The sequence below is a fragment of the Gallus gallus genome, chromosome 15 (genome assembly GCF_016699485.2).
Source record: "Gallus gallus isolate bGalGal1 chromosome 15, bGalGal1.mat.broiler.GRCg7b, whole genome shotgun sequence".
Taxonomy (NCBI): Eukaryota; Metazoa; Chordata; class Aves; order Galliformes; family Phasianidae; genus Gallus; species Gallus gallus.
This window is the reverse complement of record NC_052546.1, coordinates 12,043,961-12,058,949: the sequence shown is the minus strand read 5'-3', so window position 1 is coordinate 12,058,949 and position 14,989 is coordinate 12,043,961. Positions and strand designations below refer to the sequence as shown.

Sequence of the window (14,989 nt, the reverse complement as noted above, 5' to 3'; positions counted from 1 at the left end):
GCAAGGGCAGGCAAAACAGATGCCCTGCAAATACCAGAAATCATGTGGTGTTTACTGGGGCTCTCAGCCTTGTTCCTGCCACTTGGCTGGAGCAGCTCCAGGCGTTCCGGGTTCACACTGGACTGACTCCAGATTCAATGACAATGTAATAATTTATGTGCATCTCCACGCTTTGGTTTTCAAACCTACAATTAAGAGGATGCAGGGACACAGTAATTTCCTTGCTGAATTAGACCTGTAGGCCCGTTAACGCAGGATCCCGCGTTTCCACTGGTAAGTGGAAAGTTGACAGCATAGTTCTCTATGTCCTGGTATTTGGCAAACTGGTGCTTTAAGAAGGACGACAAAGGAAACCTGGATAGTCAGTGAGAAAAAAAAAAATGCTTTGCTGAAAATAACAGGGAACTCCTGCAATATTTTGAGGATATCTGTAAAGCGAGCGTGGTTCAGTCTGTGCATACAACTGCTGCTATGAGGAGAAAAAGAATGAAGTTCCATTTGATAAAGAATTCTGTGTTTTCATTAATCACTTCTGTTTTGCTTTGGAGAAGAACCCAAACAATCTCATTATGCCCTCCATAACTTTGTTTCGGGTCTGCTGAAATACACTGCAAATGTCTTATACTCTATTAAATGCTACTAGAAAAAGAAGCAAAAAGCAGAACGCCAGTTGGAAAGAAAAAGAGCAACTAAATAAAAACAATGGCTTCAACCCAGTCAGGCTCATATTTTATTGTTCCTCTGAAGACAAAATAGAAAAACAAAACACATAAAGAGTCAAATCAACGTGATTTCCTCAACCATTTTCTTTTTGTCAGTATGTCATTTTCCAACGGAAAACCACACTGCCAAAACGTTACTGACTAATTCTATGTACAAAGTTCCTAGAGAGCATCTCTGTGAGCTGTGATAATTAAGACAAGATTTACAAAAAGCTACATGGCTGTGAGGAAATTGAATGGTTGCACATGGATAATATGAGGCGATGCGATTCCTACCATTGTTTTCACCTTCAGCTTTCAAGATACTGGCTGAGTACAACTATTTTACTGTCAGCCAAGAGACGTAGCTTATTAGAGAGGAAGTACGTATATCAAATAGCAGCTGCCATGAAAGCTTTGTTCTCGTTCTGTCTCCTTTAGCTGTTTTCTCTTAAGAAGTCATTAGATCGAAAGTAAATGGTCACCCTTTATGGACTAAAAACATTGTGTATCCCTAGTTCATCAGCACAAAGAAAACAAAACATAATGGATGTTTATACTGTCTAGATGCCAATTAAACTTCTATAAAAATGACCAGAAATTATTCTTACCAGCTCAGGAGAATCCTTTCTGGGGAAGATATTTCACTGCTAACAGCTCTGATTATATGAAAAATACTTGCAGAAGTACTTTCTCAAGACATCTTGATAATCCAGCTGCCAATACCAACCAGACAGGAATCTGAGAAGGGAAGGAACAAATGCATAAGTGTTTGTGCAAGATGGTGTGTTCCAGGGCAGCTTGAAAAGCAGCGCTGTGCAGCTGCCCTGCCTGAGCAGGAGCTCCTCCACAAAATACGACTTTCACAGCTATTTCCTACCAGTGGCAAGTTATTCCTGGCATACAAGAGCAGTGAATTGCTTCCTGGCCCCACACTGGCTCAGCTTCTTGACTGAGCAGAGGTGAGAAGCCATCCTCTGTCTCTCTTCACCATTTCTCCACCCGGAAGCTCTTTGAAAGCATTCCCACCTGCTCCTCTGACACAAAGCTGAGATAGTATAGATAGATAGCAATATACTTACTATTCCAGCTCCCTGGGCATAAATACTCTGCTTGACTCAGGCGGATGGTGCTGCAGTACAGGGAGGTACTAAAACATAAATGTGTTATTTCCACCTCTTTCAACACATTTATTTTCATGTTTTCCCAGTCCTTTCAATCCTCTTTGTTTGGTTTGGGTTCTGTTCATAACTTGGCTGAGAGATACTGTCAAGTGCTTACCTGCACTAACTCAGCCTGTCCATTCCTGTGAATAACCTGGGCAAACCTAATCCAACCCAATGACACGTTCCTCTGCTGGGCTGGGAATGGCTTTCAGATATGACTGAAGGCTAGAAAGGTCCTTATCTCCACGCTTCAAAGAGCCTCCTCTCATTTGACAACTTGGTGTCTCCCCATGGATAATTTGAAAATCTTATTCTCAACGGTTTTAAGCCTTTTGATCTTCATAAAAGCCAGGTCACAGAACATCTTATACCGTATACATTGAGGAATGCCATTAAGTCTGAGGCATTGCCACATCCAGGCCTCACTACATCTAATCTTGCAGTATTTATGAGCTCATATTTTCTTTGAAGGGACACAATCTACTTGAAAATCTTGTATTAAAATCACCAATGTCAGCACCAGTGCCTGCATTTTACATTAGTAAAAGGGGAATAAAATCCATAATCCACTCATTTTTCTCCAGCCAGTCCAACTTTTAAGCCATTTGCATTTACTCTCCAGTAACAGAAGCAGATGAGGAAATTTCCAGCCAGCTTCGTTCTCTGCAGATGCCAGTTCTACAAACACTGTATTGCAAATATTGCAGTGAGTATTTTAATCTCAGTAAAGACAATGCCAGCCTGGTGTCTTTAAAATACATGCATGAAGCTGTTTTAGAAAATCTTTGTAAGGCTGTTATAAATTCAGGATATAAGCTCGCTGATGACGTATATTTAAGGAACTCAGAAGATCAAAAGCAGAATGAGAGGGATTTATTTCCACATACTCTTATGACATCTTTTATCCATCTGTCTATATGTTAGCATTTCTGAAAGTGCTTTTCATCACCCTGTTATCTTAGGGCATGATCTCTGTCCATAGCACTGAACACCCCTGAAGTGCAGAGGGCCCTCAGACTTCAGCGATTACATTGTGAGCCACCAACTCTGCACTGATGGAAGCCCTGCCAGGTCTAGTCACAGTGTCCCAAGTACTGTCAGCAGCTATCACCAAATGTATCTTTCTGCATTTGCTGATGTAAAGCAAGACATGGCGCTGATTCAGGTGGGAGAAAGTAGTAACATATCCTGAACTCAAGACATTCCTGAACTCCAGAATTCATATGGCATACGGAAGGAATGTGCCACAGATCTAAGATGAGACTTGTAAGATCAAGCTATGCCTCTCTTCCTCTCAAAAAGAACAGTGAATCATGAAAACCTGTGGCATTTTTACTGATTAAATCAAGCACAACACAAATCTTCCTTTGACAAACAAGGCCTTGGAGTTGGCTCCCTCCTTCCTGCTGGGTCAATACTCATAGAGACATTAGACTTGATTTGGTTTACAGTGATGCTTCACATTTCATGGAGTATTCTCCATTCCTCATCCACAAAAGTGACAACGAGCAAGCACATCCCAAGTCATGAGGGAAAAGATGATGAACGTTAAGGGAATCTATTGGAATTATGCTGCATTACAGAGTAAGGGAGAAATACTTCCAATGTCATTAAATTTCTCATTTGTCTAGTGCATTTGTCCAGATCATAAGAATCACACTGGGGGGAAAAAAAAACCCAACATCTACACAAAATCAACAGGAAGAGAGGAAGGAAAAACTGATAAAATTTACACTACCCAAGAGCTAAGAGAACCCAAGATGGCACGTTTGACATCTTCTTTCTCTTCCACTTCTAAGCGTAGGTTAAGGCAAGTAATGAAATTTATATTCAGTGCAAAGAATGACAAAATGGGAAATAAATATTAAAAAAAAAAGAAAAAGAAAAAGGAAATAAAGAATCACAGGGTCTATGGGATGATGTTAGAAAAAAAAAACATGAAAAGGGCATTCCCCCTGCCAGTTGTCGGAGACATGAAGGCACCTAGTACAACCTTCATCTATAACGGCTCAGATCCGTATCATTAGGAGACAGCTCCAGAGGTTTGAAGCCTAATTTATGATTTTCAGACTGCCAGCTGTGACATAACTCACTGGGCAGCAAGACTGAGGTCAATATACGTTTAAGTAAAAAGGTTTTTCGTAAGCCTGTGGGGTCAATCAGGAAAAGCTGCCATTATTGCATGGGAGGGAAGACGGGGAGAACGGATGGGCTGGCAGGGAGAGAAGTGACCAAGCAGTCAATTCCTGTTAAGTAACTAAGGCTGTTTTATTGCTAAGCAGCAGTCTAGCAATAAAGCATGTCCTGGAGCGTCTGAGCCAAAGGACCTGCACCCCTTGGAAATAAATATTCTACCAATTCCTCTATTCCTTCTTCCTTGTTATCCTCTAGGAAACTTCTTCTCAAGCACAGTTAGAACTCAGATTCGAAGGCTTCTCTCAGAAAGCCAATTCAGAAAACTACTAAGTCACCTGGACAGAGTTTGATTTCAAGCAACCTAAGGTCCCTGTGCACGAAGAGCACATTACAGGCTCTGCCTATGCCCTGCACCATGGCTTCATCACCCTGTCCAACTTGAAAAGTAAGGCCTTACAGAAGCGGAGGTTGCCAGTTTTATTTGCACCTACCTTGCAGCCACGGTGATGTTGTTTATACTACGACAAAATGTTCCTAGTTAGTAAGTACCTATATAATCATATTTAGGTTGTAAGATTCTTTGTGGACTGTTCCGTAGCAAAAAAATTATGGCACCTAGATCAGCTGATGTAGCTTGTGTCTGCTCCTTGAAGGACAATGCTCTCTGGTCCAGAAGGGGTTAGTTAAATGTTCCCTGGCCAAATCTGAAACCTACAGTGTGCGCTTCTGACCCAAGCCAGGCCTGTATATAAGAGAAGAAAACCGGTATCTGTGGTCAATCCCCACTTCCTTAGAAAGCTATGGCACTAGCTGCACATGCTCAAGTTGCGAGGATGAGATCTAGTCATTAAAGCCAGACTTAGGAGATTGAGCTGGAGTCTCTGCTCTTATGTCTGCAGCAGTCCAAAGGAACAGAACCCTTTGCTTTATCTGACAAATGTCTAGAGGAATAGGGCAGGGGACACAGGGGGAAAAGTGCCCTGTTGGAGCACAAAGGGTGGGAGAGGTCAACAAAGTTAAGCTTTTTAGTTAGTTTTGATAACTTTTACTACTTGTACAGTAATGCCTTGAGAGGACTTGAAAAAACATAGATAATCCAGACCAATGTATTTATAGGATAACTACGAACAGAGAAAGCATAGAAATCACCTTCCTGTAGACTGTCTACAGTAAGATCTGGTAGCTGGAATAGTCCAGCAGGCTCTGGGTAACATCTTAACTGGCTGCCTGCACAAAAAAGCCTGGGAAGCTGCTTTCCAGCCAAGCTGGCTTGGGAAGCAGTGTTACTCACCAAGATTGCACCAGTGCTGTTCCAGAGAGCACAGACGTGGCCTTGGAGTCCAGCTTGGTTTGGCACAAGGAGGTGGCTGCATAAACAGTGGTTAGAACGAGATCCAAAACCAAGCCCATTGCTCCCACAAGTGAAGATGGCACGATGCAAAAGAGACAGGCCGCCATGGGCAGTGACCCAAGGCAGGGCCTAACAAAATAAGTTTCATTTCTAAGACCAGGCCATGACTGCTGACAGGGCTGGCATGTCCTAAGAAGGCACTGAAAAGGAAGTCCAGGTTTCACTCATGAGCAGAAATGTACACTATGACTTTTCAATTCTAATGCAAGACCTCACTCTGACTCACCACACGAGCTGCTTACTGTTCACACTCAGTTTCAAATTTACTTTCCAGCTTGCTGGAGGGAAAGCACGTTGGCAATCATTTCTTTTCCCTCTTTGGCTGCTGGAATCTATTGCTTTACAGTACAGAACTGGCTTTTTACTCCATACTTGGAGGGTTCTCTGCTGTGAGCATCTTCAAGAAAACCCCTTGCTGCCCACATTCTCCTGAGACTCTGTTGTTTCTCTTCCAGGTAGCTGGGTCATCTGTGTTACAAAAACAAAACAAAACAAAACAAAAAATGGTGCAAAAGCAATGCTTTTATAAAACTGCTACATATGAAAGAAAAAAAATAAGGTAGCACATCCATTTCAGACATAAGCTCTCTCGAGAAACAGGTATGAGTTGTTGGTCGAGGCCTCTGCTTTGAATAACTGAAATGTAAAGCAGCACACAGGGCTTTGGAAGCACTCAATTTCAGTGTGGGACTCAGGAACACAGCTCTTACACATCCACAGTTGAAGATTAGATACACCTACCATCTCCGGGCTAAGTACTTTTGCTACGCAGCACTTCGGATGGATTTTTGAGAACCTCAGCTGCAAGGTGCAGACAAGATTCAAGTATTCCCCTCATTATTATTGCAGAGGCCGTAAATGGCAAAAGCAGCTCGTGCTTTCTCCTGGTTTCTAACTTGCGGGAAAGCTCGTTATCAGCAGGGCATCCTTGAAACAGCAACCAAGAGCATTAACTTTTAATATTTAATGTATTCCTCAGGCTCTGGGAGAGCAATGTGAGAAATATCCCGTAAAAATCTATTAGTGTTAATAAAATACCACCCAACAGGTTGTCCATTATCAGCAATTAAAGTTTTCAAAGCAGGTCAGATAACTCCCTGGAATGATTTGTGTGGCTTTACATCCGTTCTTCTCCTTTTCTTTTCTTTTTTTTTTTATTTTAGTTATTAAACTTTCTCAACTCTTTTTTTCCTCCCTCCCACGGCACAGACTGAGCCCTAACCAGTGAATTATAGCACTAATGAGGTGTTTATACTCTCTGCCCATCAATCACAGATGTGTGTGAGTGAAAGCGCCAGCCGATAGTCGGGAAGTGCTGCAGCCTTTGCTGCAGCCAACAGAATATTAGACTGCAGCTAGATAAATCCCCTGCTCTCCTTGTTGCTCATGCTACAGTGCAAGAGCACATACATTCCATCTGATTTTCCAGCAGTGTAAAAAGGAGGACATCACTGTAGCTCACATCTTTAACCTCTTTCTGCCCCATTTGTCTCACTTTAACCCTTAACCAGAGCATTGCTTGCCTGTAAAGTGCGAGCCCCAACTGAAGGGGCAGACAATACAGCACTGAGCTAAGGCAACAGGTGCCCCTGCTGCTCTGACCCTGCACGTCCCACTGCTGGCACCCCGTTCTACTGCAGCACCCCGAGGGCCCAACCCCCAGAGCATAATTACAAAGTAGTTAATTTAAGATTTGTGTATCCTCAAAAATAAATTTAAAAACAAAATAAACCAAAACACACTTGGGCTTTTAATAGTGAGGCTTTAGCTTTCTCACTGGTAATGAATTCATCTTAAACAAAATCAAAGCAAATCTAGATGAATAAATATCCATGTTTATACCTTTATGCCTCAAATACTTCTACACCTACACAAACGCAGTAATGAAACGAGGTCTCTGTGACCACAATTTAGCATAGACTGGCAGCTACGGGAAGTACTCCAACATGGTGTTCAGGTAGAATTCCTCAAGGTGTATTCACCTTGTGCCTTGAAGAAGTCAGCAGGCTTCAGGCTGATGTCCCCCAGCCCTGCACAAGAGTAGAAGGGTCTCCTCCTATGTGATCTTTAAGAAAGGGAGCTGTAAGCAAGCAGACAGTTAAGGGGACTGAAATCATAAAGCTGCTTCTGTTCTGGTTTGAGAGTGGGATCCTTACAGGCCGAGTCCCCACATTCCCACAGGAATGGGGACACAGGAGCATGTGCTGGGGTGCTGCATGCAGGAGGGCCTTGAGCAGTGCGCACAGCACTGGTAGCCCTCCTCCTAGGAGCTGTGGTTTAAACCTCACATCAGGGTGGGGTTCTTCCTCATCCTGTTGAACAATTGGTATGGAGGTCTTCCATATTATCCTGAAAGAAAGCTGTGTTTTCACTGGGATGTGGTTGATCTCTGTGGTGCTTTTTGGAGCAGTATCCCCCCACCCTTGGATTTCACACAAAGAGCGACCACTCATCCCATCTCCCCCCCTTCCCACCATATTTATCTCACAGGATCCTGTTCTATCTTTTCTGTTTTATGCTCCACTCCCATAAAGCTCCTCTTAGCTCCTTCTCCCTCCACACAGCCCAGGTGCAGACCCACAGCATGGGCAGTTCCCTGGGTGCTTCTTCTCTCCCCTTGCCCTGCAGCTGCTTGCCCATCGCCCATTGTCCTTTTGGGGACATCTTGCTCCATTTGGGATGGAGGTTTCTTGCTTTCTCCCAGGTTCACGGCTAGGGCAGAGGTTTCCAATTCTTTTCAACCTGTAACGTCCTAGCATTTCTCTAAGGAAATTATAGTTCCTTGTGCAGCCAATTTGCATCAACTGCCAAAAATTATGCTCTCCATAGCTACTTGAGACAAACTCTTTCCCAGTTCAGCCTTCCAGGATCAGCCTGCCGATCGAAAAACTTAATGACATTTTCCAATGGGAATAATAGGTCAGCTACAGGGACAGATCCCCATGGGGATCTGCTGCAGACTCTTGGGGGGTATTTATCCCACATTCGGGGGCAGCTCACCTTCTGGCAACGTCTGTAAGCACATTGCTCAACAACACTGACAACATCACCCTACAGCCAAACTGCTTCTGGTGCTCAAACAAACACATCTGAATGTAGCTTGGTTGCCTCCCCCTCCCACTCTGTCTGCTGTACAGGCTGCTGAATTAGGAATTGGTAGGGATGAGAAGGGTGGGGAGGGAGACAAGCAGACACTGGGTTTTGTGGTAAGCAGTGGGGAGGGGGACTTGGCAGCTCAGCATAGCAGGGCAGGAAGTCTTAATGCTTGGAGCCAGTTGACTAACCTCACTGATGACCTTCCATCATAGGCGCCAGTGCTCTCACACAGGGGAAGAAAATAACAGAAGGAGAGAAAGGAACAGAAGCTGAGAGAACGTGGTGCAAGCAAGCAGTGCAATGCACAGATGAAAGGCACTTTATGCTCCAGTTACCTGCAAGTATGGGGGAACACTAGGAAGGGGGACAGCAGATTTCCTTCCTGGGTGCACCTCACAGATTTGATTTCTGTTAAGTTTATATTTATGCACCAAAGCAAGTGGGTGTATTTTCTCAAGAACTTGGCATGTTGAGAAAATGTGGCTTTGAGTGTCCCAAGGGCTACATGTAAATCATGGGGTAGGTGTGTTGTACAGCCTCAGCCCTGAATCACTCAGCCTGGTGACAGGACCAGAGCACACTGTTGCTCCCTGACTCACATGCCCAGGATTCCTTCCTGTGGAAACCAAAGCGTGGGAGGGGAGAAAACAGAAATGGTGCATGGTCACATCTTGCATCTGGGAAGAGAGGATACAGTCTTTGACACAAGAGTTGGGAAACACTGAGTATCCCACAGTTCAGCTAAAGCCCCAGGGAGCTACTGGGTGAGAAGTTCCCCTAAGAACTCAAGTTCTATAAATCTTGTCCTCTTCTGACATCCGAGACACCAAACAAAACAGAGAGAACAGGGATGCCCTACTCCACTGTATCCACGAATGAGACAATCTCTCTGTATACATTTCACATATTCTTTCTGCTGCTGAAAAAGAGCACTCAAAATATAACTAGTCCATGAAATATTTTATATATCTCCTTTTCCCCCTTAGTCCCATGTAATAAGACGTATACAGAGAGTTTAGTAAATCATTTCCTTTCATCACACATATGCAGTCACCTCTAAGGAGGAATAATTTATCTGCTTAGCAACAAAACAACCTCTACAGTGGAAAAATACATACGAGCATTGATGATGCCTCTGAATGCTCTGAGACAATGTGTGCAAGCACATGTAAGAGAGCCCAGAAGCTCTCCTGGTGGATCCCACTGCCCCCAGCTACCCACCCACCTGTCTGCAGAGCAATCCACCTTGTAGCAGTGTCAGCAGAGAGGAACGTGCCTCCACGCACACTGCAGAGCCTGGGAAAGAGGGAGGAGAGCGTGGGCAGTACAGTAGTTTATGGGTAGGAATTCCATGTTTAGGACAATGCCAGCAGTCAGCTGAAAATCATTAAGATTGGTCACTTGAGTGCTTTTGCAATCCATGCCATAGACATGAGTCGAGGCAGCCATGCTGCCGAGTGACTCATGTGGGGAGCATGTGAAATCATACATGCAGAATGATTTATACAACACAGCCAGATGTGTAAGGTGTAAAATAAAAGTCTAATTAAGGTCACCCTTACACACCTCACAAGTGACAGTGGCACCAATACATTCCATATCCTTTTTTCTTGCACTGTAGCCAGGATGGCAAAACATGCTTCCTCCAAAGACAACAAAGGCCTTTTGGATAATGCCCAGGAATTCATATGTTGGGTTGACACCAGCAAAGCTAGGGAGAAATAATCACAGCCAAAGCTGCATTGCCACAGCAGTGGGTGAGTACGGAGCCAGCCTGGGCAAGCTGGAGTGAAAGTCATCAATGCAACGCTGAATTTCCTCTCCCTGCTGTATTAGACTATATGGAAATGAGAGCCAGGATGGGAGCAGGGAGAAGAGAATGAGAGGTAAATCACACACTGTAATGTTAAGCCTCGAGAAGGTAGGAATTCAATCCCAGCTAACAGTTTAATTTCACCTTATATTTAGTGGAGAAAAAAAAACTCATCTTGAATTAAGTAGGATATACATTCAGCCCAAATACTGTGCTTAAGACTAAAACAAGGTGACATGAATCCTGCCCTAGATGTCCTATTCAGATCATAGTGACAAAGCCAGGAAGAGGCCCCAGGATGCTCCCCACCCCAGGCCCTGCCCTACCATCTTCTGTATCTGCTGCCTCTTCTCAAGCTGATCTTCACCCAGTGTCCTGAGAAAGCCAGTCATCCTGTAAGTGGTGAAGTTTAGCCTGCAGGAATAAAGGCAGGAGTTGAGGGGAGACGGGGATGAGAAGTGGTTGGTTATTTCAAACAGCCCATGCCAGTTGCATGGGACGGGGACAATTTCTCTTTGAACAGTCTCTTTGACATGTTTCTAAGACACATGAATTACTGGGCTCTGGCGATCCTCCAAGGACAGCAGAGCTTTCTTCCCAGTTTCCTCTTGCTAACAGGCACAAGAGCTTCAGCCCCAAACTCCATCTCTCCTCCACCTTCATGTGTTCTCTGCACCCCAGTGCACACACAAACTAGTGGTGAGCAAAGCTCAGCCATTCTGGGATGGAAAACAGCAGCAGCTGCCAGCAGGCAGGTCTGCCATCAGTTCCTGAGTGCCAGGGAGGTGCAATTCACCTCCTCTGTGCCAGGTTACACCAACTCTGCTACCCGTGACATCCCTGGCCTTACTCAACAGCTTCCAGCAAACTGCATAGACTTGCACTGATACAATTAGTCTGCCTCAGTCCCGGAAAGGAGAAGTCATGAAAAACTGCATTGAAATCCTACCTCTTGCAATGCTCACAACTTCCTTCTTTTCCACCTTTCTTCATATTTATTTCTGCAATTATTTCTCCCCCTTCCTTTTCCCATCTCTTCCCCCATTAATAGGGGGAAAACACAAGAAAGAAAACACAGGCAGCCAAAAGCTCATTAACATACTTGACCTTTCTGAAGAAAATTAATTCCAAATTCGCACATACCGGCTGTGTTGCTTGGTTTTGTCAAAACGGTGGCATCATTAGAGAGGAGGAGAGATGGCTCAAGGGGACGGGATGTCTGCCACCTCAATGGAACTTGCACCGAGTTACTGAGTGCTGGCACAAATAAAGCAATGACATGGGCCATTCTGTCAGCTTTTCACATGAAATTAATCTTCGTTTCGTTGGCTGTGTAAATTTTTATCACCATGGAGTAGGGGGTGATGAATATACCAAAGCATCCTGACAGCTATGGCCTGAAAACTCGAGATTGTCTCAGCATCTTAACCGCAGTGGTGCTGGAACAATTCTCCTCCCCTAATGTTCTCCCTGTGCGTGTGCACGCGTGTGTGCCTGAGTGCGGGTGTGCGTGGCTGTCGGTCCGCGTGAGCGAGCTGCTGACACTCTCCTTCGATTCAAATGTGCTGTGGTCTGGGAAATGCTTGGGGTTTGGATTTCCTGGCTCGAGGGCAATGGCAAACAAATTACTGCTTCTCTCTCACTCTCTGAGTCCCAGTCCAAAAGCCAGTGTGGATCCCAGCATGCTTTGCTGGAGTTGGCAGGATTTCCTAACAGATGAACAAAAAGAGCAGCTTTGCCTTCTCCTGTGGCTCTGCAGCTTGTTGGTGCTGCTGCTTGTACAGTGTGTCATGTCACAGCCCAGGTGGAGGCGTGACATTGTTTGCTGCTAGCAAGGATGTGAGAACACACACCTCAGCGCTGCCTCATCCCCAGCTCTGGAACAAACACTGCTGGGGCACCAACACACACACTCAGCCCCCCTCATTGTACGCTGACCCCGACACACAGGGTAAGCACAGACCACCCTCAGTGCACACTCAGATCTACGCACACACACAGGCCCAACTTCGCCATTCCCCCTGCACCCAAGCTGTCGGTCAGAGGCAACGTGCTAGGCACGAACTGTGCTGCTGACACTTCTGGCTTCACCCAGAAAGTCAGGATTTGGTTCCTGGATCACAGAATCATAGAATGGCCTGGGTTGAAAAGGACCTCAGTGATCATCTAGTTTCAACCCCATTGCTATATGCAGGGTTGCCAGCCACCAGACCAGGCTGCCCAGAGCCACATCCAGCCTGGCCTTGAATGCCTCCAGGGATGGGGCATCCACAGCCTCCTTGGGCAACCTGTTCAGTGCGTCACCACCCTCTGAGTGAAAAACTTCCTCCTCATATCCAACCTAATCCTCCCCATCTTTGTTTAAAACCATTCCCCCACGTAAAGCATGTGTCTGTTCCCAAACCAACCAACACTCATTCTGTCCTAAAATGTGCACACACAGAAGTCTGAAGAAACTTGCAGATGCTTCGCAATGATGGAGGCACATCCTGACATGCACACTGAACATCCACATGGACTGGCAGAGTGGAAGGATATGTATACCACCTAAGAAATCCATCTTCACATGTAGATGGATGTCTTGATTCCATTAAGTGTGCACACATCAACGTATAGACAGATAGATGCCCACTTTCTTGTTTATTTGAAGATATTCCACAAATAATCATTATCGCTGTCTTAAAAGTAAACATAGGTGGAAACACATAGTAGAGGTCAACTGCTATTTTTAGTTATTACCAATCTTTTTCCATTCCAACAAATTTTCACTTGAGTAAATCTGTAATGGGAACCAGAGCTGAGCTTCTCTGAAACTGAGCCACAGGTAGCTAAAAAAAACATGTATGTAAGTACACATCCATGCACATATGATTCGTATCAGTATGCTTTCTCAGGTCACCGCTGCACAAACCTCTGGTCAACCACCACTATCGCATGTACTCCTATGCTGCTGTCCCTTGTACTGAGAAGAATAAAAAAAATAAATCAAAGCCACTTCAGCTTGCTGTTGTTACCTCATCTGTGGCAACCACATTCCCATCATTTCTGTTTCTGTGGGGCAGATAGGAGTCTTAAACCTTGAGCTCTTTCAGCAGCAGTAGAAAGTCCCTGGGGAAGCTCATTTCCCTGACCTGTGGACAAAGGAAAAGAGTCATGAAGAGCTGGCAAAGAGGAGTGGTCAGGCTTCCAGCCACTCTTCTGATCTCCATCTGAAAAAGGAAGAGCTACGTGAAAAAGAAGTTCCCTAGGAAAACACCACGCCAACACCTGTGCTCTGCTCCAGATTTTCTCCCAGCTTGATGATAAACCAAATGTGACAACCACAAAGACATATCTGTTAACACCCACCTTGTAGGCGTTCCAATCTTACCATTGTTAGCATTGGATGAAACCACCATTAGAAACAGAATAGAATCTGACGTTGGGAAAAATTTTAGCTGAATGTTTAGCCACTAGAATATTGTATTACCCAGATTTGAGTAATGCCATGACATTAGCAAAATTTGGTGTTTGGCCATAAAAACGGAAAAACACTAATAAAATGTCAGTTTCCTTTATTTTCTTTTTTTCTTAAGATGAACCTTTGCAATTGTTTATTTCATCTTTCCACCCACCTAAGTGTTTCTGTTCAGGACTTCGCTCTACTTGAAGCTGAGAAGCGGGAGTCTCCTAAGTGGGGTCCGAAAGGAAGCAGTAGCAATCAGAAAGATCAGTGAGATGGAATGGTGATACAGGAGATGTCATGACAAAGGGACTAGCACAATGGAAAGGTATTACAAAGAAAAAAGGAAAGTGCTCACCAAACTCTGAACATCTAGGCTCACAGGGACAACTCCACAAGGAGAAATCTCCAACCAAACATCTTCCTCCATGGGCAGTCAGCCCTTTAATGAGGTCTAAGAGTGCAGCCAGGCTTCACTCCTTCCTGTTCCACAGCTGAATTGCCTTCACCTGTGCTCCTAGGGCTGACCCAGTCCTTTTCCCAGGTGCTCAATCAGTGCTTCATGCCAGAACTCAACAGTTACCACACTGTAGCTAAAAAACCCTTTACTTCAGTTCATGCCTTACAGGACAACAGATTCGTAGGAGTCTACATAACTGAAAGTTCTTCCACACACTAGGTACTCTGAAGTGCCAAACTTCAGATATTCTGAATCACACTGAGCAAGCACTAGGTGCACAGCTCTTACTTGTGTTGGAGATAGCGATAGTACAGGAGCACTAACACTGTAAAAGCACAGTAAGCTGTGTAAAGCTGTTCCTTGAGCCAGTGATTGTGGATTGTGGGCTCACAAGTACAAGGAAGATGAACAAATTCAGCAGAGAGGCACTAAGATGGGGAGGGGGCTGGAGCACAGGTCCTGTAGAGAGGCTGAAGGAAGTTTGTCCAACCTGCAGAAGGCTTAGGGGACACCTAACAGCAGCCTGTCAATACCTATGATGTTATCAAGATGATATGCACAAGCTCTTTTCTAACATCTGTGGCAGAGAAGCAAAAGAAATAAATTAAAGGTCAAAATAAAAGTCATAAATTGAAGGAGTGAACATCTTGCTTGGATGTAAGGACAAAAAAATTGCATTATCGAAACTGTGACTGCAGGAGTTTTTAAACATCTGACTGGACAAAGCCCTGAGCAAACTTTTCTAAGCACAGTGTTGAGCATGC

At 44.6% G+C, this 14,989-nt stretch overlaps 1 protein-coding gene across 11 annotated transcripts in view; it reads right to left on the bottom strand.

Moving 5' to 3' along the window:
• Positions 1-14,989, bottom strand: part of TBX3 (T-box 3) — a 302,848-nt gene that overhangs the window by 166,471 nt on the left and 121,388 nt on the right. For 9 of the 11 annotated variants that reach the window (XM_046901073.1, XM_046901069.1, XM_046901066.1 and 6 more), the window contains 4 exons: positions 13,338-13,454; positions 5,641-5,882; positions 5,295-5,554; positions 1,313-1,442 (listed from right to left, as the gene is read on the bottom strand). The gene's annotated coding sequence lies outside the window, so the exon portion shown is untranslated. Of the gene's footprint in view, positions 1-1,312; positions 1,443-5,294; positions 5,883-13,337; positions 13,455-14,989 lie in introns of all 11 variants that reach the window. The other 2 variants (XM_046901064.1, XM_040647960.2) reach the window with 2 other exon arrangements.